The following is a 22424-nucleotide window of genomic DNA, read 5'->3' on the forward strand; positions in this document are numbered from 1 at the left end:
TATACCCTTATATCTTAATATATATATATATATATATATTATTTCCATATTTATTTTTATATTTCATACTTATCTTACTAAATAATCTTATTTATATATTATTATATTTAATATTTAGTTTAGAATATTTAATGCATATTTCATATAAATGTATATTTAAATGTATATTTAATGTAATTAAATGTTTGTTGTCTACATCAGTCCATCCAATAAAACTGAAAATTTAGAATAATATTCTATATATCTATTATATAAATATATTAGGCTATAGTAATAGTCAATCCAAAAATTCCATTATATCCCTTCTAAAAAAATCGTTCTTTTTCGTCTCGTATTTCGTAGAGATAAATGGTATGTGGATACAGCAGAGAATTTGTCTTTTTTCTGTTATTCAAACTAAAAGTGAAACTCAAAAAAAAAAATAGAACTCAAAAAAACTAAAAAGAAATAGCAGTATGGCCTCTAGCAATGCTGATGACTGCTCACGTAATTGGAAATAAAGTGCATAATAATCTCTTCTATTAAATTATTTAATAAGACATAAAATGAAATAAATTCCATCTTTGAATTTCAAATTCAAATCTGAATCCCCTAGTCTAGGTTGCACAAAAAAATTATTGAATTGAAATTCAAAGTCCAGAAGGAGTTTTAGAGGATTCAAAAAGGTCCGTTGAGCGCCTATATCTTATGTCATAATAGATTCGAACACTTGCCCCGGATTAACTTCCGGATCATAATTGTTCTAGTGAATAACTAAAGAAAAAAATTGGAATAGATAGATGGGAGATAGAATAGAAAGAAACTCAATATAAAAATCTCTCAAAAGTTCACTAATCTTTTTTTTTATATTGGCAGGTCTCTTTGTATGTGTTGTCCGGAAGGAGGAGGACTCAATGATTATTCGTTCGCCGGAACCAGAAGTAAAGATTTTGGTAGATAGAGATCCCATAAAAACTTCTTTCGAGGAATGGGCAAAACCCGGTCATTTCTCAAGAACAATAGCTAAGGGACCCGATACTACTACTTGGATTTGGAACCTACATGCTGATGCTCATGATTTCGATAGCCATACTAGTGATTTAGAGGATATTTCCCGAAAAGTATTTAGTGCCCATTTCGGCCAACTCTCCATCATCTTTCTTTGGCTTAGTGGCATGTATTTCCATGGTGCTCGTTTTTCCAATTATGAAGCATGGCTAAGTGATCCAACTCACATTGGACCTAGTGCCCAAGTGGTTTGGCCAATAGTGGGCCAAGAAATATTAAATGGTGATGTTGGCGGGGGTTTCCGAGGAATACAAATAACCTCTGGTTTTTTCCAGATTTGGCGAGCATCTGGAATAACTAGTGAATTACAACTTTATTGCACCGCAATTGGTGCATTAGTATTTGCAGCCTTAATGCTTTTTGCTGGTTGGTTTCATTATCACAAAGCTGCTCCGAAATTGGCATGGTTCCAAGATGTAGAATCTATGTTGAATCACCATTTGGCAGGATTACTAGGACTTGGATCTCTTTCTTGGGCCGGGCATCAAGTACATGTATCTTTACCAATTAACCAATTTTTAAATGTTGGAGTAGATCCAAAGGAGATTCCACTTCCTCATGAATTTATCTTGAATCGGGATCTTTTGGCTCAACTTTATCCCAGTTTTGCCGAGAGAGCAACTCCATTTTTCACCTTGAATTGGTCAAAATATGCGGATTTTCTTACTTTTCGTGGAGGATTAGATCTAGTAACTGGCGATTTATGGCTGACTGATATTGCGCACCATCATTTAGCTATTGCGATTCTTTTCCTGATAACTGGTCACATGTATAGAACCAACTGGGGGATTGGTCATGGTATAAAAGAGATCCTAGAGGCCCATAAGGGTCCATTTACAGGCCAGGGTCATAAAGGTCTATATGAGATCCTAACAACTTCATGGCATGCTCAATTATCTATTAACTTAGCTATGTTAGGCTCTTTGACTATTGTTGTAGCTCACCATATGTATTCTATGCCTCCTTATCCATACCTAGCTACCGACTATGGGACCCAACTATCATTGTTCACACATCACTTGTGGATCTTTATTATATGATCATCAATGTTTAGTGTCTATATCTTAAAGCTATGAATGTCCTATGAATCCTTCACCTTTCTTAAATGAAAAATGTTTTCTGAAAAAGAAAAAGAAGTACATGAGTTTTGAATTCTATCTTGAAAATAGTTTAATTATTTTGATGTGGTGGTGATGAGCGGATAATTTATACGCTTTTTGGCATTGTTTTTATATAATTTTTAATATGATTTTATTAGTTTTTAATATATTTTTATTATTTTTTAAATAAAAATCACATTTCTGGACTTTACTATGAGTTTGTGTGTTTTTCTGTGATTTTAGGTAATTTCTGGCTGAAATTGAGGGACTTGAGCAAAAATTAGATTTAGAGGTTGAAGAAGGACTGCATATGCTGTTGGATTCTGACCTCCCTTCACTCAAAGTGAATTTTCTGGAGTTACAGAAGTCCAAATGGCACGCTCTCAATTGCGTGGGAAAGTAGACATCCAGGGCTTTCCAGCAATATATAATAGTCCATACTTTGTCTGAGTTTAGATGACGCAAACTGGCATTCAACGCCAGCTCTCTGCCCTATTCTGGAGTTAAACGCCAAAAACAGGTTGCAAAGCAGAGTTAAACGCCAGAAATAGGTTACACACTGGCGTTTAACTCCAAGGAAGATCTCTGCACGTGAAAGCTTCAATGCTCAGCCCAAGCACACACCAAGTGGGCCCGAAAGTGAATTTCTGCATCATTTACTCATTTCTGTAACCCTAGTAACTAGTTTAGTATAAATAGAACTTTTTACTATCATGTTAAGTATCTATCTTTGGGATCATCTTTTTAGATCTTTTGATCATGTTTTGATGATTGAACCCTCTTTGCGAGGCTGGCCATTCGGCCATGCCTGGACCATTATCACTTATGTATTTTCAACGGTAGAGTTTCTACACACCATAGATTAAGGTGTGGAGCTCTGCTGTTCCTCATGAATTAATGCAAAGTACTATTATTTTTCTATTCAATTCAAGCCTATTTCTTCTCTAAGATATTCATTCGCACACAAGAACATGATGAATGTGATGATTATGTGACGCTCATCATTATTCTCACTTCTGAACGCGTGCCTGACAAACACTTCCGTTCTACATGAAAGCAAGCTTGAATGCATATCTCTTAGCCTCCTGATCGTGAGATTAGAGTCTTCGTGGTATAGGCTAGAATTATTGGCGGCCATTCTTGAGATCCGGAAAGTCTAAACCTTGTCTGTGGTATTCCGAGTAGGATCTGGGAAGGGATGCCTGTGATGAGCTTCAAATTCGCGAGTGCTAGGCGTAGTGACAGACGCAAAAGGATTACTGAATCTTATTCCAGTATGATCGAGAACCGACAGATGATTAGCCGTGCGGTGACAGCGCATCTTGGAGCATTTTCACTGAGAGGACATGAAGTAGCCATTGACAACAGTGATGCCCTACACAAAGCTTGCCATGGAAAGGAATATGAAGGATTGGATGAAGACAGTAGGAAAGCAGAGGTTCAGAAGGAACAAAAGCATCTCCATACGCTTATCTGAAATTCTCACCAATGAATTATATAAGTATCTCTATCTTTATTTTATGTTTTAATTATCTTTTAATTATCAAAACTCTATAACCATTTGAATCCGCCTGACTGAGATTTACAAGGTGACCATAGCTTGCTTCAAGCCGACAATCTCCGTGGGATCGACCCTTACTCACGTAAGGTTTATTACTTGGACGACCCAGTGCACTTGCTGGTTAGTTGTACGAAGTTGTGACAAAGAATTAAGATTATGAACGTGCGTATTAAGTTCTTAGCACCGTTACCAAGGAATGAACGATCACGATTTTGCCACACCAGGTGGCAATACTTTTTATTTTCTGAATGAATGCTTGAACAATGCATATTTTTTATAGTGAAGTTTATGAATGTTAAAATTGTTGTCTCTTGAAAGAATAATGAAAAAAGTGAAATGTTATTGATAATCTGAAAAATCATAAAATTGATTCTTGAAGTAAGAAAAAGTAGTGAAGAACACAAAGCTTGCGAAAAAAATGGCAAAAAATAAAAAAAAAAGAAGAAAGAAAAAGAAAAAATAAGCAGGAAAAGCCAATAGCCCTTTAAACCAAAAGGCAAGGGTAAAAAGGATCCAAGGCTTTAAGCATTAATGGATAGGAGGGCCCAAAGGAATAAAATTCTGGCCTAAGCGGCTAAATCAAGCTGTCCCTAACCATGTGCTTGTGGCGTGAAGGTGTCAAGTGAAAAGCTTGAGACTGAGCGGTTAAAGTCATGGTCCAAAGCAAAAAGAGTGTGCTTAAGAGCTCTGGGCACCTCTAACTGGGGACTCTAGCAAAGCTGAGTCACAATCTGAAAAGGTTCACCCAGTTATGTGTCTGTGGCATTTATGTATCCGGTGGTAATACTGGAAAACAAAGTGCTTAGGGTCACGGCCAAGACTCATAAAGTAGCTGTGTTCAAGAATCAACATACTGAACTAGGAGAATCAATAACACTATCTGAATTCTGAGTTCCTAGGGATTCTAATCATTCTGAACTTCAAAGGATAAAGTGAGATGCCAAAACTATTCAGAAGCAAAAAGCTACTAGTCCCGCTCATCTAATTGGAACTAATCTTCATTGATATATTTGAAATTTATTTTATTTTCTCTTCTTTTTATCCTATTTTGTTTTAGTTTCTTGGGGACAAGCAACAATTTAAGTTTGGTGTTGTGATGAGCGGATAATTTACACCCTTTTTGGCATTGTTTTTACATAGTTTTTAGTATGTTTTAGTTACTTTTTATTATATTTTTATTAGTTTTTATGCAAAAATCACATTTCTAGAATTTACTATGATTTTGTGTGTTTTTCTATAACTTCAAATATTTTCTGGCTGAAATTGAGGGACCTGAGCAAAAGTCTGATTCAGAGGCTGAGAAAGGACTGCAGATGCTGCTGGATTCTGACCCTCCTGCATTCGAATTGGCTTTTCTGGAGCTACAGAAGCCTAATTGGCGCACTCTCACTTGCGTTAGAAAGTAGACATCTTAGGCTTTCCAGCAATATATAATAGTCTATAGGTTTTCCGAGATTTGATGGCCCAAACTGGCATCTAAACGCTGGTTAGAGACCCTTTTCTGGAGTAAAATGCCGGAACTGGCACCAGAACTAGAGTTAAATGCCCAAACTGGCACCCAAGCTGGTGTTTAACTCCAAGAATGGCCTATGCACGTGAAAGCTTCAATTTTCAGCCCAAGCACACACCAAGTGGGCCCCAAAAGTAGATTTCTGCACTATCTGCACTTAGTTACTTATTTTCTGTAATCCCTAGTAACTAGTTTAGTATAAATAGCACCTTTTACTATTGTATTCGGAGACTTTGATCCTTGGAACACATCTTATGTTACGTTTTGGAGGTTGGCCATTCGGCCATGCCTATACCTTTTCCTCTTATGTATTTTCTACGGTGGAGTTTCTACACCTCATTGATTAAGGTGCGGAGCTCTGCTGTTCTTCATGAATTAATGCAAGTACTATTGTTTTTCTTTCAATTCATGCCTACATCTTCTCCAAGATATACTCTCGTACTTAATTCAGTTAATTCAGAATGAAGGGGTGACCCGTGACAATCACCCACTATCTTTGTTACTCGCTTAGCCAAGATCCGCGTGCCTGACAACCACAAGCGGTCTACATGATGTTCAACGTAGTCATTGGACGACGGCCGGAGTATATTCTCTTGGGTCTCTAAGCCACGATTCGCATCGTCTCTGCTGACAACAGAGCATCCGAATCCGCGATTAGAACCTTCGTGGTATAGGCTAGAACCATTGGCAGCATTCCTGAGATCCGGAAAGTCTAAACCTTGTCTGTGGTATTCCAAGTAGGATCTGGGAAGGGATGACTGTGACGAGCTTCAAACTTGCGAATGTTGGGCACAGTGACAGTGTGCAATAGGATAAGGATCCTATTCCGACGCTAGTGAGAACCGACAGATGATTAATTAGCCGTGCGGTAGCTGTACCTGGTATTTTTCATCCGAGACGAGAAATCCGACAGTTGATTAGCCGTGCAGAGATCGTACCTGATATTTTTCATCGGAGAGGATCATACAGCTTGCCATGGAAAGGAGCACGCATGGTTGGAAGAAGACAATAGGAAAGTAGAGGTTCAGAAGCAACAAAGCATCTCCAAACGGTTATCTGAAATTCCCACCAATGAATCACATAAGTATCTTATTTTATTTTATGTTTTATTTATCTTTTAATTATCAAAACCTCATAACCATTTGAATCCGTCTGACTAAGATTTACAAGATCACCATAGCTTGCTTCAAGCCGACAATCTCCGTGGGATCGACCCTTACTCACGTAAGGTATTACTTGGACGACCCAGTGCACTTGATGGTTAGTTGTGCGGAGTTGTGAAAAGTGTGAATCACAATTTCGTGCACCAAGTTTTTAGCGCCGTTGCCGGGGATTGTTCGAGTTTGGACAACTGACCGTTCATCTTGTTGCTTAGATTGGGTAATTTTATTTTATGTTTAAGCTTTTTATTTTTATTTTTATTTTCGAAAAATATACAAAAAAAATTAATAAAACCATAAAAACCAAAAAAATTTTGTGTTTCTTGTTTGAGTCTACTGTCAAATTTTAAATTTGGTGTCAATTGCATTTTTTTATTTTCTTAAATTTTCGAAAATTCATGCATGGTGTTCTTCTTTGATCTTCAAGTTGTTCTTGATGATTTTCCTTGTTTGATCTTTAATTTTTCTTGTTTTATGTCTTTTCTTGTTTTTCATTTGCATTTTCGAATTATTAGTGTCTAAACATTAAAAATTTCTAAGTTTGGTGTCTTGCATGTCTTTCTTTTCTTAAAAATCTTCAAAAATATGTTCTTGATGTTCGTCATGATCTTCAAAGTGTTCTTGGTGTTCATCTTGACATTCAAAGTGTTCTTGCATGCATTATTTGTTTTGATCTTAAATTCTTATGTCTTGTGTTATTTTGTTGTGTTTTTTTTTTTATTTCGTCATTAATTCAAAAATAAAAAATAGTAACTTTCCCTTATTTTACTCATAAATTTCGAAATTTTGGGTTGACTTAGTTAAAAATTTTCAAAATTTAGTTGTTTCTTGTTAGTCAAGTCAAAATTTCAATTTAAAAACTTTATCTTTTCAAATCTTTTTCAAAATAAAATCTTTTTCATTTTTTCTTTTATGTTTTTCGAAAATTCTTCAAAATAAATTTTCAAAATCTTTTTCTTAATTTTATTTCATATTTTTGAAAACTTTACTAACAATTAATGTTTTTATTCAAAAATTTCAAGTTGTTACTTTCTTATTAAGAAAGGTTCAATCTTTAAATTCTAGAATCATATCTTTTAGTTTCTTGTTAGTCAAGTCATCAACTTTGATTTTGAAAATCAAATCTTTTTAATTTTTTTTTTCAAATATTTTTCAAAATAAATTTCAATCATATATTTTTAAAAATTTAATTTCAAAATCTTTTTCTAACTTCTTATCTTTTCAAAATTTATTTTCAAATCTTTTTCAATTAACTACTTGACTTTTTGTTTGATTTTAAAAGTTTATTATTTCTTATCTTTTTAAAAACCACCTAATTACTTTTCTCTCTCTAATTTTCGAAAATCACTAACCACTTTTTCAAAACTCTTTTTTAATTAACTAATTGTTTTAAATTCTAACTTAATCTTATTCCTTTTCTTAAATTTTCGAATTCTAACTCATAATTAAAATAAAAACAAAAATATTTTATTTTTCTTTTAATTAAAATTCGAATACACTCGCTCTCTCATCTCTTTCTATTTATTTATTTACTAGCACTTTTCTTCTACTCATAATTCGAACCCTCTCTCTCTGTGTTCGAATTTCTTCCTCCTTCTTCATTCTATTCTTCTATTCTTCTACTCACATAAAGGAATCTCTATACTGTGACATAGAGGATTCATCTTCTTTTTTTTTGTTCTCTTCTTTTTTATATGAGCAGGAACAAGGATAAGGACATTCTTGTTGAAGCTGATCCTGAACCTGAAAGGACTCTAAAGAGGAAGCTAAGAGAAGCTAAAGCACAACACTCTGGAGAGGACCTTATAGAAATTTTCGAAAAAGAGGAAGACATGGCAGCCGAACCCAATAACAATGGTAGAGATGCAAGGAAGATGCTTAGTGACTTTACTGCACCAACTTCTGACTTCTATGGAAGAAGCATCTCAATTTCTACAATTGGAGCAAACAACTTTGAGCTTAAGCCTCAATTAGTTTCTCTAATGCAGCAGAATTGCAAGTTTCATGGACTTCCATTGGAAGATCCTCATCAGTTCTTAGCTGAATTCTTGCAAATCTGTGATACTGTTAAGACCAATGGGGTTAATCCCGAGGTCTACAGACTTATGCTTTTCCCCTTTGCTGTAAGAGACAGAGCTAGGATATAGTTAGACTCACAACCTAAAGAAAGCCTGAACTCTTGGGAAAAGTTGATCAATGCTTTCTTGGCCAAATTCTTTCCACCTCAAAAGTTGAGCAAGCTTAGAGTGGAAGTCCAAACCTTTAGACAGAAGGAAGGTGAATCCCTCTATGAAGCTTGGGAAAGGTACAAGCAATTGATCAGAAGGTGTCCTTCTGACATGCTTTCAGAATGGAGCATCTTATGTATATTCTATGATGGTCTATCTGAATTGTCCAAGATGTCATTGGACCACTCTGTTGGTGGATCTCTTCATCTGAAGAAACTGCCTGTAGAAGCCCAGGAACTCATTGAGATGGTTGCAAATAACCAGTTCATGTATACTTCTGAAAGAAATCTTGTGAATAATGGGGTGAATCAGAAGAAAGGAGTTCTTGAGATTGATACTCTGAATGCCATATTGGCTCAGAATAAAATATTAACTTAGCAAGTCAATATGATTTCTCAGAATCTGACTAGAATGCGAGCTGTATCCGGTAGTAACAAAGAAGCTTCCTCTGAAGAAGAAGCTTATGACCATGAGAATCCTGCAATGGAAGAGGTGAATTACATGGGAGAATCCTATGGAAACACCTATAATCCTTCATGGAGAAATCATCCAAATTTCTCATGGAAGGATCAACAGAAGCCTCAACAAGGCTTCAATAATAATAATGGTGGGAGAAATAGGTTTGACAATAGCAAACCTTTTCCATCATCTTCTGAGCAATAGACAGCGAATTCTAAGCAGAGCCTCTCTGACTTAGCAACCATAGTCTCTGATCTATCTAAGACCACTCTCAGTTTTATGGCTGAAACAAGGTCCTCCATAAAAAATTTGGAGGCACAAGTGGGACAGCTGAGTAAAAGAGTTACTGAAATCCCTCCTAGTACTCTCCCAACCAATATAGAAGAGAATCCCAGAAGAGAGTGCAAGGCCATAAATATACCCAAAGTGGCCGAACCTATAGAGAAGGAAGAGGTAGTGAATTCCAGTGAGGAGGACCTCAATGGATGTCCACTGACCACTAAGGAGTTCCTTCCTGAGGAACCAAAGGAATCTGAGGCTCATACTGAGACCATAGAGATTCCACTGAACTTACTGTTGCCATTCATGAGCTCTGATGAGTATTCTTCCTCTGAAGAAGATGAAGATATTGTTGAAGAGCAAGTTGCTCTGTATCTAGGAGCAATCATGAAGCTGAATGCCAAGTTATTTGGTAATGAGACTTGGGAGGATGAACATCCATTGCTCATCAATGAACTGAATGCCTTGGTTCAGCAGAAATTACCTCAGAAGAAACCAGACCCCGGATGGTTCTTAATACCCTATACCATAGGCACCATGACCTTTGAGAAGGCTCTGTGTGACATGGGGTCAGGAATAAACCTCATGCCACTCTCGGTAATGGAGAAACTAGGGATCTTTGAGGTACAAGCTGCAAGAATCTCACTAGAGATGGCAGACAAATCAATGAAACAGGCTTATGGACTTGTAGACGATGTCTTAGTGAAGGTTGAAGGCCTGTACATCCCTGCTGACTTCATAATCCTAGACACTGTGAAGGATGAGGATGAATCCATTATCCTTGGAAGACCCTTCTTAGCCACAGCAAGAGCTGTAATTGATGTGGACAGAGGAGATTTAGTCCTTCATTTAAGGCTTAAGGATCTTCTTCTGTAACCATAGAGAGGAAGCATGAAAAGTGATAGATGAAAATTGCCGTGTCGATCTAGAATTTCTCTAGTAGAAATAATAACTTTGTTGTAAGCATAGCTCGAAACTAACAAACAATTTTCACATAAAAAATTTGAGTTGTCACATGTACAAACCCCAAATAAGAATTAACCGAAGTATTTAGACTTCGGGTCGTCTCACGAGGATAGCAATGAAGTGGTCAATTATTAGCTATGAAGGGATAAAAAGGGGGGTTTGATTGATACGAGGGCAATAAAGTAAATGACAAGGAAAATAACTCAAACAAGCAATTAAAATAAGCAAGGTAAAGGACTCTTGGCTACGACTTAGGTAATTGAGATCACTATCCTTGTCAACAATTCAAGAATTGGTGATCATGCGAAACCGAGCTCATTAGGTCTACTCTCTAAAGCCTTAAGTATGTAATGTCTACTCCTAGGCTTGGAGTACGTCAAATGGCTTGATCAACATCAATCCATAAGTCCCAACCTAGCTACTAATTGATTTAGTAGTAGATTAGAGTCAATGGTTATCAAATTGATCCACAAGGGTTCTAAAATTACCAATTCAACACAACCCAAGGACTTAAGATCACTCAATCCCCTTTAGCCTAGGCCAAGGGTCAAGAGAACTACTCAAAAACTATAGGAAACATTTTATCAAACACCTAGTAGGCAAGAAAAGTAAACATCCCAAATTGCTAAAATTAAAGAGAACCATGAATATCATAAGCAAGAACTTAACAATAGCAAGCAAGATCAATCATGAAAGAAACATCAACATCAAATTGCATTAATTGTAACCAAATCCACATGAGTCATCATCATAAAGAAGATAAAATGAGAAATTAACATTAGAACTAAGAAGATCAAGATGTAGACATGAGAAATCATAAAAGAAACAAGATGAAAGCAAGGAATTAAACATGGATCTATAACAATCTAACCTAATCCTAACTTAATTCTAGAAAGAAGAGGGAGCTTCTCTCTCTAGAAAACTAACTAAAGGCTCATGTTGACTTACTAATTGCTCTCCCTTTGCTTGGACTTCAATTCTGCATGAAATACACTCAGAAATCACCCCCAGCGTTTTGCCTTTAAGTGGGTCACGTGAGAGTATCGGCGCGTACGCGCCATGTGCGCGTGCGTGTCGATTGGCTGTTTCTTCATCCGCGTGGATGCGCCTTGTACGCGTGCGCGTCCTTATGTGAAATCACTTCTGCGCGTGCGTGCCTTGTACGCGTGTGCACCCATTGATGCATTCCTAATCTTTGTTTCTTCATGCATTCTCCACTTTGTATGCTTTTCTCCTCATTTCTTCCATCCAATACTTGCCTTATGAACCTGAAATCACTTAACAAACACATCAAGGCATCGAATAGAGTTAAAGTGAATCAAAATCACCAATTTAAGGGCCTAAAAAGCATGTTTTTACACTTAAGCATAATTCAAGGGAGAATTACAAAACCATGCTATTTCATTGAATAAATGTGGGAGAAGGTGATAAAATCTCCCAAAATAAGCACAAGATAAACCATGAAATCGGGGTTTATCAAATCTCCCCACACTTAAACCAAGCATGTCCTCATGCTAAAATCAAGAAAGAAGCAAAGGGTATCAACATTTATTCAATGCAAACTAACTAAATGCAATCTATCTATATGTAACCTATTTACATGAAAGCAATGGCTTAGTCAAAATAAATCAATCTCCAAGAATATACATGCAAGCACAATGGCCAATGCAATAGCAATCAAGCAAACCACAATTGGATCGAATCATTGAAAGATTTTACAAACTTGCAAGAAAAGATGATCATGGGTGGAAACATGTAATTGAGCGATTGAACCCTCACCGGATGTGTATCCGCTCTAGGCACTCAAGTGTATGGGGTTGATTCACTCAATTCTCCCCTAATCATGTTTTCCAAGATTTGTTTTTCATCTAATAATCAACAATTACTGTATGCATGCATATAAATATCATGAGGGCTTTCCCATAGGTTGTAATGGGGCTAGGGTCAATGTAGGATGCATATGGTCAAGTGAGCTAGAGATTTGAATCTTTGATTAACTTAAACTTTCCACCTAACCTATGACAACCTATACAATTCTAAACAAACCTAACTATCCATACTTCACTTTTTCACACACTCATGCATTTCCTTTAGATTACCACACATATGCATTGAATTTATGGAACTTTGTGATGACAAGTCATCTTAGCCTAGTTTCACTAGCCTTTTTCCGTTGTTTTCAATTGATTTTATGCACTTTCTTGAGCCATAAGTAAGCCAATTGGGTAGAATTTCATGTTTCCTTTGATTCAATCAACCATGGATAAATTAATGCAATTTCATGAGATTTTGTGTTATAACTGTCATATATTATGAAAGAATAACAATCTCATGATTTTGAGCATAGCTTTGATGTCTTTGATTGATTGATGATAGGTGAAAAGAGCTTTGAAGAAGGTTGAAGAAAGAAGGAATGACAAAGAGCAAGAGAGAACAAAAAGCTTGAGCCAAAGCTTGCCTCAAACTTTAGCTCAAACTTTTGGAGGAGCTTGACTACACCCTGGAGGGAGCAAAAGCTTGCGCCAACGTTTGACCTCAAGCTTTTAGGCAAACGTTGGCACCACAACAAACACACCCTGGAGGGAGCAAAAGCTTGTGCCAACGTTTGACCTCAAGCTTTTAGGCAAACATTGGCGCCACAACAAACACACCCTGGAGGGAGCAAAAGCTTGCGCCAACGTTTGACCTCAAGCTTTAAGGAAAATGTTAGTGCCACAACAAACACACCCAGGGAGCAAAAGCTTGCGCCAATGTTTGCCCTCAAGCTTTTAGGCAAACGTTGGCCAAGAGGCATACAAGAGGGATCCACGTTTGGCTCAAAGTTTGACCTCAAACTTTGGCTCAAACGTGGATGACAGCAAGGAAGGCTAGCTGATATGAAAAGCTTGAGTAAAAGTTTACCTCAAACTTTTACTCAAGCTTTAATAGTTCATGGCCCGGTTCACAAGTGGGTTTCTCTCCAACTCCAAGAGCAATCAACAGAGGCTTTTGTCAACCCAATTCCATCAAGAGCAAAGGCCCAATTCAAGGCTTGAAGATCATTTGAAGAGAGTGTATAAATAGCTTAGAATTTAAGTTTTTGAGAAGCTTTTTCCATTTTAGTTTTGCTGAGTGATTTTGGGAGAGCTTTTGGTTAGGAGTTATTTGGAGATTCTAAGTCTTGGGGAAGAAGAATTGAATTCTCTTTCTCTTAGTTTTCTTAATTTCAATTTCATTTACACTTTGTTTGAATCTTGGGTGTTGGAGAATTGAAGAAATTCTGTTTCAATCCCATCCTGAGATCTCTCTGTTTTATTTACTGCACTTTTTGAGAAATCCATATTTGAATTCCTTTCTTCTACTGCTTGATCTTTACTTTTCTTGCAATTGAATTCTGAATTTGGATCTAGGAAGGCATTGAGATCTAGACTTGGTTATCTAGTCTCTTGGGTCCTGAGATCTGGAGTTTTCATTTTAATTTCTCTGTTAAATGCGTCTCCTAGTTTATTTACATTTCCAGTTGAGATCTGTTTCATTTTAATTCCTTTTCTACTTTTCTGTTTATCGCAATTTACTTTTCCTTGTCTGATTTCTGCAATTCCAATTCCCAATTCCCGTTATAATTCAAGCCATTTACATTTCTTGCACTTTAAGATTCTGTAATTTACATTTCTTGCGTTCTAAGTTTCTGCCATTTAATTTCTTGTTCTTTAAGATTCAGCACTTTTATTTTTTTTGTTCTCTTTACTTTACTACAATTATCCCTCTCCCTTTAATTTTCATGCAATTTAAATTTCAGTTAATTACAAATCACTCAACCAATACTTGATTCGCTTGACTAAATCAACCACAAAAACTAAAATTGCTCAATCCTACAATCCCTGTGGGATCGACCTCACTCACGTGAGTTATTATTACTTGATGCGACCCGGTACACTTGCCGGTTAGATTTGGGTGTTTGGAATTTGTTTTTTTTTTTCCAAAAATACACATCAAGTTTTTGGTGCCGTTGCCGGGGATTGAAATAGATTGACAATGATTAAGTGAAGTGGAGATCTAGATCAAGCACTTTTTCTTTTCTGTTTCTTTAACTTTTTACTAACCCACTAACTGTTTGAATTTTTGCTTAAGCTAACTAACATTTCACTTCAGCCATGGATTGAAGTGTTATTGTCTTTCTGGTGTGTGATTTTTATGCTTTGGTTGTATGTCAGGTACAAGGAGAATTACACCCACTTTTTGTGAACAAGACGAAAGAACCCTCAGAAGATTAAGAAGAGCTGAAAGAGGGAAAAACATTGTTGGAGAAGAGGAATCAGAAGAAGAGTTCCAGGATATGGAGGAACACCTAACAAATCCACCAAATGGAACTGAAGGAGCGGCCAATAACAACAATAATCCACCACAGAGAAGAGTTTTGGCTTCCTACACGTGTGCAAATCCTAGACATTGTGGGAGTAGCATTCTGACCCCAAATGTTAATGCAAATAACTTTGAACTAAAGCCACAACTCATCACCTTGGTTCAAAACAATTGTTCCTATGGAGGAGGGCCACTTGAAGACCCTAACCAACACTTGTCCACCTTCTTGAGGATTTGTGACACTGTCAAAACCAATGGTGTGCACCCTGACAGTTACAAGCTACTGCTATTTCCATTTTCTCTTAGAGACAAAGCCACTCAATGGTTGGAATCCTTCCCAAGAGACAGCATCAATAATTGGGATGATCTAGTAACCAAGTTCCTTGCCAAGTTCTACCCACCTCAAAGAGTTATTAGATTGAAGAATGAAGTGCAAACATTCACTCAAATGGATGTTGAACCCTTGTATGAGGCATGGGAACGATACAAAGCTCTAATCAGGAAGTGCCCACCGGGAATGTTTAGTGAGTGGGACAGATTGCAGAATTTCTATGAAGGCTTGACATTGAAATCTCAAGAGGCTTTGGATTATTCAGCAGGAGGCTCTCTACAACTAATGAAAACGGCAGAAGAAGCACAAAATCTCATTGATATGGTGGCCAAAAACCAGTATTTTTTTGCTCACCAAAGGCAACGCCAACCATCACAGAGGAAAGGAGTGATGGAGTTGGAAGGAGTGGACTCAATCCTGGCTCAAAACAAAATGATGCAGCAGCAAATTCAACAACAATTTGAGCAAATGGCCAAAAGAATTGATGGCCTACAAGTAGCATCAGTGAGTGCCACAAGCCAACCAACAACCCCTTGGGGGCAGAATGAGGAGAACCATGAAGAACAACAACAAGAGCAAGTGCAGTATATGCACAACCAATGATCAAATGAGGTGTATGGTGACACCTACAATCCATCCTGGAAGAACCACCCAAACCTCAGATGGGGGGATAATCACAACCAGAACCAACAACCATGGCAGAGGAACTCAAACCAAAACACTTCAAGAAATAACCAAAACTACAACCAGCAGCAAACTAACCAAAACCCTTACAGAAAACCCCAAAACAACTACCCCAACTCCAACCATTATCAATCCAATAACCAACCCACTAACCAAAATGCCTACCATCCACCATCCACACCTCACAACCAACCACAAACATCACCAGAATCTCAAAGAATCACTAACCTGGAAACCTTAATAGACAAAATGTGGAAACACCAAGAAATGACAGCCAAGAACCAAGAAGCCTCCATAAAGAATATGGAGAGGCAAATTGGTCAGCTATCTAAACACCTTGCAACAGAGAGACCATCAAGTTCCCTGCCAAGTGACACAATTCCAAATCCTAAGGAAGAGTGCAAAGCGATACAGTTAAGAAGTGGGAGAACATTGATGAGCAACAATGACACCACAAAGAAGCAAGTAGAGAACAGCAAAAGGCCCATAGAGGAGGAAAAGCCAACACAGGCAGAAGAAGCCAATGATCAAGATGTGATGCCAAACAAGAGCACTGAGAAGCAAAGAAGGAAAGAAAACCAACCAACCACTTTACAAAAAGGAGAAGAAGAAGCGATTCAGGGACAACAGCAAGTGGGAAAAAGTATTACACCTCCACTGCCATACCCTCAGAGGTTCAGCAAAGAGACTAAGGACCAACATTTCCCAAAATTTCTTGAAATCTTCAAGAAGTTGGAGATCAATATTCCCTTAGCTGAAGCACTTGAGCAAATGCCCTTGTATGCAAAGTTCTTAAAAGAACTTATCAACAAGAAGAGGAGTTGGCTTGAGAAGGAAACCGTGTTGCTCACCGAGGAATGCAGTGCTGTGATTCAAAGGGGCATTCCACCAAAACTCAAGGATCCAGGAAGCTTTGTAGTCTCATGAACCATTGGCAGAATAGTTCTCAACAAAGCTCTCTGTGACCTTGGTGCCAGCATCAACTTAATGCCTCTTTCAATGATGAGAAAGCTTGCCATAGAAGAACTTAAACCCACCGGGATGTCATTGGTCATGGCTGATAGATCAATCAAAACACCCAATGGAATCGTGGAGAATCTGTTGGTAAAGGTTGGGGAGTTTATTTTCCCAGCAGATTTTGTGATTTTGGATACTGAAGAGGAAGGAAACAATTCAATCATTTTGGGAAGGCCATTTCTAGCCACAGCAAGAGCCATCATTGATGTAGAAAAAGGAGAGATGATCTTCAGGGTCCACAATGAACAAATGGTCATAAACGTTTTCAAGTCAATGCAACACATTCCTGAGCAAGAGGATTACATGAGAGTGGATATGATAGAGAGTTTAGTAGAAGAAATGTTGGAAGACAATCCTCAAGAGCAAGAAGGAAGTCAAGAGACAACAGAGGAACAAGTAGCCGGGATTTCCATTGAACAAGAGGAAAAACAAGGGAAGAAGGAAGAAGTACAAAAACAAGAACTGAAGCCATTACCCACTCATCTCAAATATGCATTCCTTGGCACATCAGAGAGCTTTCCAGTGATCATTAATTCATCCCTGACAAAAAAAGAAGAAGGAGAACTTCTTGATGTACTCAAAGCTCACAAAGATGCTTTGGGATGGACCATTGACGACCTGAAAGGCATCAGCCCTGCAGTGTGTATGCATAAGATCCTCTTGGAGGACAATTTCAAACCAGTGGTTCAACCTCAAAGAAGGCTAAATCCCACAATGAAGGAAGTTGTCCAGAAGGAAGTAATGAAGTTGTGGAATGCAGGGATAATCTTCCCAATATCTGATAGCTCATGGGTGAGCCCGGTTCAAGTTGTACCAAAGAAAGGAGGAATGACGGTCATCACTAATGAGAAGAATGAGTTAATCCCTACTAGAACAGTGACTGGGTGGAGAATGTGCATAGACTATAGAAGATTGAATGATGCCACAAGGAAAGATCATTTCCCTCTCCCATTTATTGATCAGATGCTGGAAAGATTGGCCGGCCATGCCTATTATTGCTTTTTGGACGGATATTCTGGGTACAATCAAATTGTGATGGATCCCAAGGACCAAGAGAAGACTACCTTCACATGTCCATTTGGAGTTTTTGCATACAGGAGAATGCCATTTGGGCTATGCAACGCCTCAGCCACATTTCAGAGGTGTATGCTTTCCATTTTCTCTGATATGGTCGAAAAGTTTCTAGAGGTCTTCATGGATGACTTTTCTGTTTTTGGTGATAATTTCAACGCTTGCCTGAACCATCTAACTCTTGTCTTGAAACGGTGCCAAGAAACTAATTTGGTTTTGAACTGGGAGAAGTGCCATTTCATGGTACCCGAAGGGATTGTTCTTGGTCATAAAGTTTCAAGAAAAGGGATAGAGGTTGACAAGGCAAAGGTTGAGATCATAGAAAAACTCCCTCCACCAACTAATATGAAATCTGTTAGAAGTTTCTTAGGGCATGCAGGATTTTATAGAAGGTTTATCAAGGATTTTTCAAAAATAGCCAAACCTTTGAGTAATCTATTAATGATCGATAATCCCTTTGTTTTTAATGAAAACTACCAGCATGCCTTTGAAACTTTAAAAAACAGACTCACAACAGCACCAATCATCACACCCCCGGATTGGGAGCTGCCTTTTGAACTTATGTGTGATGCAAGTGACATTGCAATTGGTGCTGTTCTTGGACAAAAGAAGGGAAACTTGCATCATGTCATATATTATGCAAGTAAAGTGTTGAATGAAGCTCAAAAAAATTACACCACAACAGAGAAGGAATTGCTAGCTGTAGTTTATGCATTTGATAAGTTTAGATCATACTTGATAGGATCCAAAATTGTGGTTTATACTGACCATGCTGCCCTTAAGTATTTGATGTCAAAACAGGATGCTAAACCAAGACTTATCAGGTGGATATTGCTCCTACAAGAGTTTGACATTGAGGTAAGGGACAGGAAGGGTACTGAAAACTGAGTTGCTGATCATTTGTCGAGGCTACCGCAAGAAACAATTCAAAAAGCCTCCCAGCCCGTGAATGAAAGCTTCCCAGATGAGCACCTCTTGCAGATTCAGCAAGCACCTTAGTTTGCTGACATAGCGAACTACAAAGTGGGAAGGAAGATACCTCAAGAGTTCTCTAAGCAACAAGTGAAGAAGTTAATCAATGAAGTAAGGAAATTCTTGTGGGATGAACCCTTCCTGTTTAAGAGATGTTCTGATGGAATAATTAGAAGGTGTGTCCCTGAGAGTGAAATAAGGGATATCTTGTGGCATTGCCATGACTCAGCTTATGGTGGACACTTTGGCCCAGAAAGAACAGCTGCAAAGATACTGCAGAGTGGCTTCTATTGGCCAACTATCTTCAAGGATGCCAGAGAGTATGTTCACCAATGTAACGAATGCCAGAGAGCAGGAGGACTGACAAGAAGGAACAAAATGCCTCAAAACTTCATTTTGGAATTGGAATTATTTGATCTATGGGGAATTGATTTCATGGGACCCTTTTCCCCTTCCTATTCCTTTAGATATATCTTGGTAGCAGTAGAGTACGTCTCAAAGTGGGTGGAAGCCATAGCCACAACCACTTGTGATGCACAAATTGTCCTTCAATTCCTTAAGAAGCATATCTTCACTAGATATGGAGTTCCCAAGGGTCTTGTGAGTGACGGTGGTAGCCATTTTTGCAACAAGTAGATGGAGAAACTCCTCCACAAATATGTAGTCATTCATAAAGTAGCCACGCCATATCACCCCCAGACCAATGGTCAGGCTGAACTAGCAAATAGGGAATTGAAGAAGATCTTGGAGAAGACAGTAGGAAGTACAAGAAAAGATTGGGCTCGGAAGCTAGAGGATGCACTCTGGGCATACAGAACGGCTTTCAAAACTCCCATTGGGAAGTCTCCCTTTCAGCTATTATATGGCAAATCCTGTCACCTCCCTGTAGAGCTTGAACACAAAGCGTTTTGGGCTACTAAACTCCTAAACCTTGACTTTGAAGCAGCAGGGGAGAAAAGGTTGTTGCAGCTAAATGAGCTGGATGAATTTAGGCTAGAAGCCTATGAAAGTGCCAAGATATATAAAGAAAAAGCCAAGAGGTGGCATAACAGAAGGATCTTGAAGAAAGAATTCAAACCTGGGCAGCAAGTACTCTTGTACAACTCACGACTCAAGATGTTCCCTGGCAAACTTAAATCTAAGTGGACTGGTCCATATTTGGTAACCAAGGTTTTTCCTTATGGGAGTATTGAATTGCTGGACGAAGTAACAAAGAGTCAATTCATAGCAAATGGTCACAGAGCAAAGCTGTACTTAGGAGGACAGTGGGACAAGGAAAAAGAGGTTCAGAGTCTACAGCCCTCTTAAAAAGAATGAAAGGTGTCAAGCTAGTGACATTAAAAGAGCGCTTGTTGGGAGGCAACCCAACCTGAGGTAGTTTTCTTTTCATAACCTTTGCAATAAAAATGTTGAATAATTGGTATGCATTGCAAGGAGCTAAGTTTGGTGTTGCACACCAAAACAATTTAAGGGAGAATGAAGGATTCTAAGTTTGGTGTTCCACCAAAACCTCATTTAAAAACACATTCTCACCTCCTGCACAATACTAGCTCCAAGCAATCAAACAGATTATTCAACTACTTAACTGCTTTCTAGTTTTAACTCCATAACCATTAGCGAGGATACAAGATTTTACATATAGTTAACATGTTGCATCAGAGGAAGTGGCAAGGAATTAAGTTTGGTGTTCCCACACCAAATTAAATCCAAAAGCCACACTCAATTCATACATACTAACCAGTCACCTAAGGGCTTAAGAAACAAGCAACTTTTGAGAATTATGCAGGGAACTAACCACCAATTGAAGACATCATGCACCACAACTAAAAAGGGGTACAACAGAAGGAAGAACAAAAGAACTGCAAACCAATAGGTTGTATCTATACTTAACTCTTGCGGTTGAAAAATGCTTCGACTGATGACTTGCTAAAGTGTTCATCTAGTATAGGCAGACTCACTCTTGGCAATAAGAAAGATAGTCTAAGTGTGTGCTTGTGTGTTTACTTTCACCTAACTAAATGCATGCTTTATCCCCTGCATCTTTAATTTAATAAAAGAAATGTTTGGAATGTGAAATGAGATAGTTCTTTGTTAGCTGGAAGTACAATAATAGTGAGTGGTGGTATGAATGCATGATTGTATGATAGCTCACTTTTAGTGAATAAAAGAACTAGACTGTCTCCTTTTAAGTAGAAAGTAGCTCACTGTCTATGAATCTCAATCAAATAAAAGTCCTAGATTAAAAAGAAAAACAAAAAGAGAAAAGAAAAAGCCAAAAATGGCAACAGAACAAAAGAAAAATAAAAAGAAACAAAGCTAGACACCAATAGCTTGAACCTTAGAATATATGCCTGTGGTGTCTTTGTACTAGGATCTGCTTGGATTATTAAGTTCTTTGGAGTGCATCAACACTTGGTGCCTTGGGTTAACTAACCCGGGATCATCAACTGAAAGTCCACTATCAAGAGCAACCTAACTACAAGGTATTTAGTAACCCAAAGAGGTGCTGGGCATCAATGTTCTAAGAAGGAATGTGAGCCAAGTGTCTATAGTGAATAATGTGTCAAGCATAAAGAAAGAAAAGAGCTTGTTACACATGACACTGAACTAAAGCTAATAAAGAAAATAATAGTCAAGGACAAAGGAATAATGAGAGGTCATAGCAGTGTGTTGCTTGATGCTTGAAGGAGACTTTCTAGGCCTAAATGTCAATAAGAAGTGAGTATTTACATATCTACATAGAATCCCATGAGCTACCAATATTACTCTGCTAGCATGAACATCTTCTTCCATTTCATTCTTTCTTCTCAATAATTCTTTTCTTGCTTGGGGACAAGCAAGCTTTAAGTTTGGTGTTGTGATGACAAGTCATCTTAGCCTAGTTTCACTAGCCTTTTTCCATTGTTTTCAATTGATTTTATGCACTTTCTTGAGCCATAAGTAAGCCAATTGGGTAGAATTTCATGTTTCCTTTGATTCAATCAACCATGGATAAATTAATGCAATTTCATGAGATTTTGTGTTATAACTGTCATATATTATGAAAGAATAACAATCTCATGATTTTGAGCATAGCTTTGATGTCTTTGATTGATTGATGATAGGTGAAAAGAGATTTGAAGAAGGTTGAAGAAAGAAGGAATGACAAAGAGCAAGAGAGAACAAAAAGCTTGAGCCAAAGCTTGGCTCAAACTTTAGCTCAAACTTTTGGAGGAGCTTGACTACACCCTGGAGGCAGCAAAAGCTTGCGCCAACGTTTGACCTCAAGCTTTTAGGCAAACGTTGGCGCCACAACAAACACACCCTGGAGGGAGCAAAAGCTTGTGCCAACGTTTGACCTCAAGCTTTTAGGCAAACGTTGGCGCCACAACAAACACACCCTGGAGGGAGCAAAAGCTTGCGCCAACATTTGACCTCAAGCTTTTAGGCAAACGTTGGCGCCACAACAAACACACCCAGGGAGCAAAAGCTTGCGCCAACGTTTGCCCTCAAGCTTTTAGGCAAACGTTGACCAAGAGGCATACAAGAGGGATCCACGTTTGGCTCAAAGTTTGACCTCAAACTTTGGCTCAAACGTGGATGACAGCAAGGAAGGCTAGCTGATATGAAAAGCTTGAGTAAAAGTTTGCCTCAAACTTTTACTCAAGCTTTAATGGTTCATGGCCCGGTTCACAAGTGGGTTTCTCTCCAACTCCAAG

General features: G+C 38.0%; 1 non-coding gene across 1 annotated transcript; it reads right to left on the reverse strand.

Annotated features, from left to right (window-relative positions):
• Positions 1–8615: 8615 nt before the first annotated feature.
• Positions 8616–8723, reverse strand: LOC112780835 (small nucleolar RNA R71). Its single transcript, XR_003191646.1, has one exon. It is a non-coding gene; the product is annotated as a small nucleolar RNA R71 (small nucleolar RNA).
• Positions 8724–22424: the final 13701 nt, after the last annotated feature.

Source organism: Arachis hypogaea, chromosome 19 (genome assembly GCF_003086295.3).
Source record: "Arachis hypogaea cultivar Tifrunner chromosome 19, arahy.Tifrunner.gnm2.J5K5, whole genome shotgun sequence".
Lineage (NCBI taxonomy): Eukaryota > Viridiplantae > Streptophyta > Magnoliopsida > Fabales > Fabaceae > Arachis > Arachis hypogaea.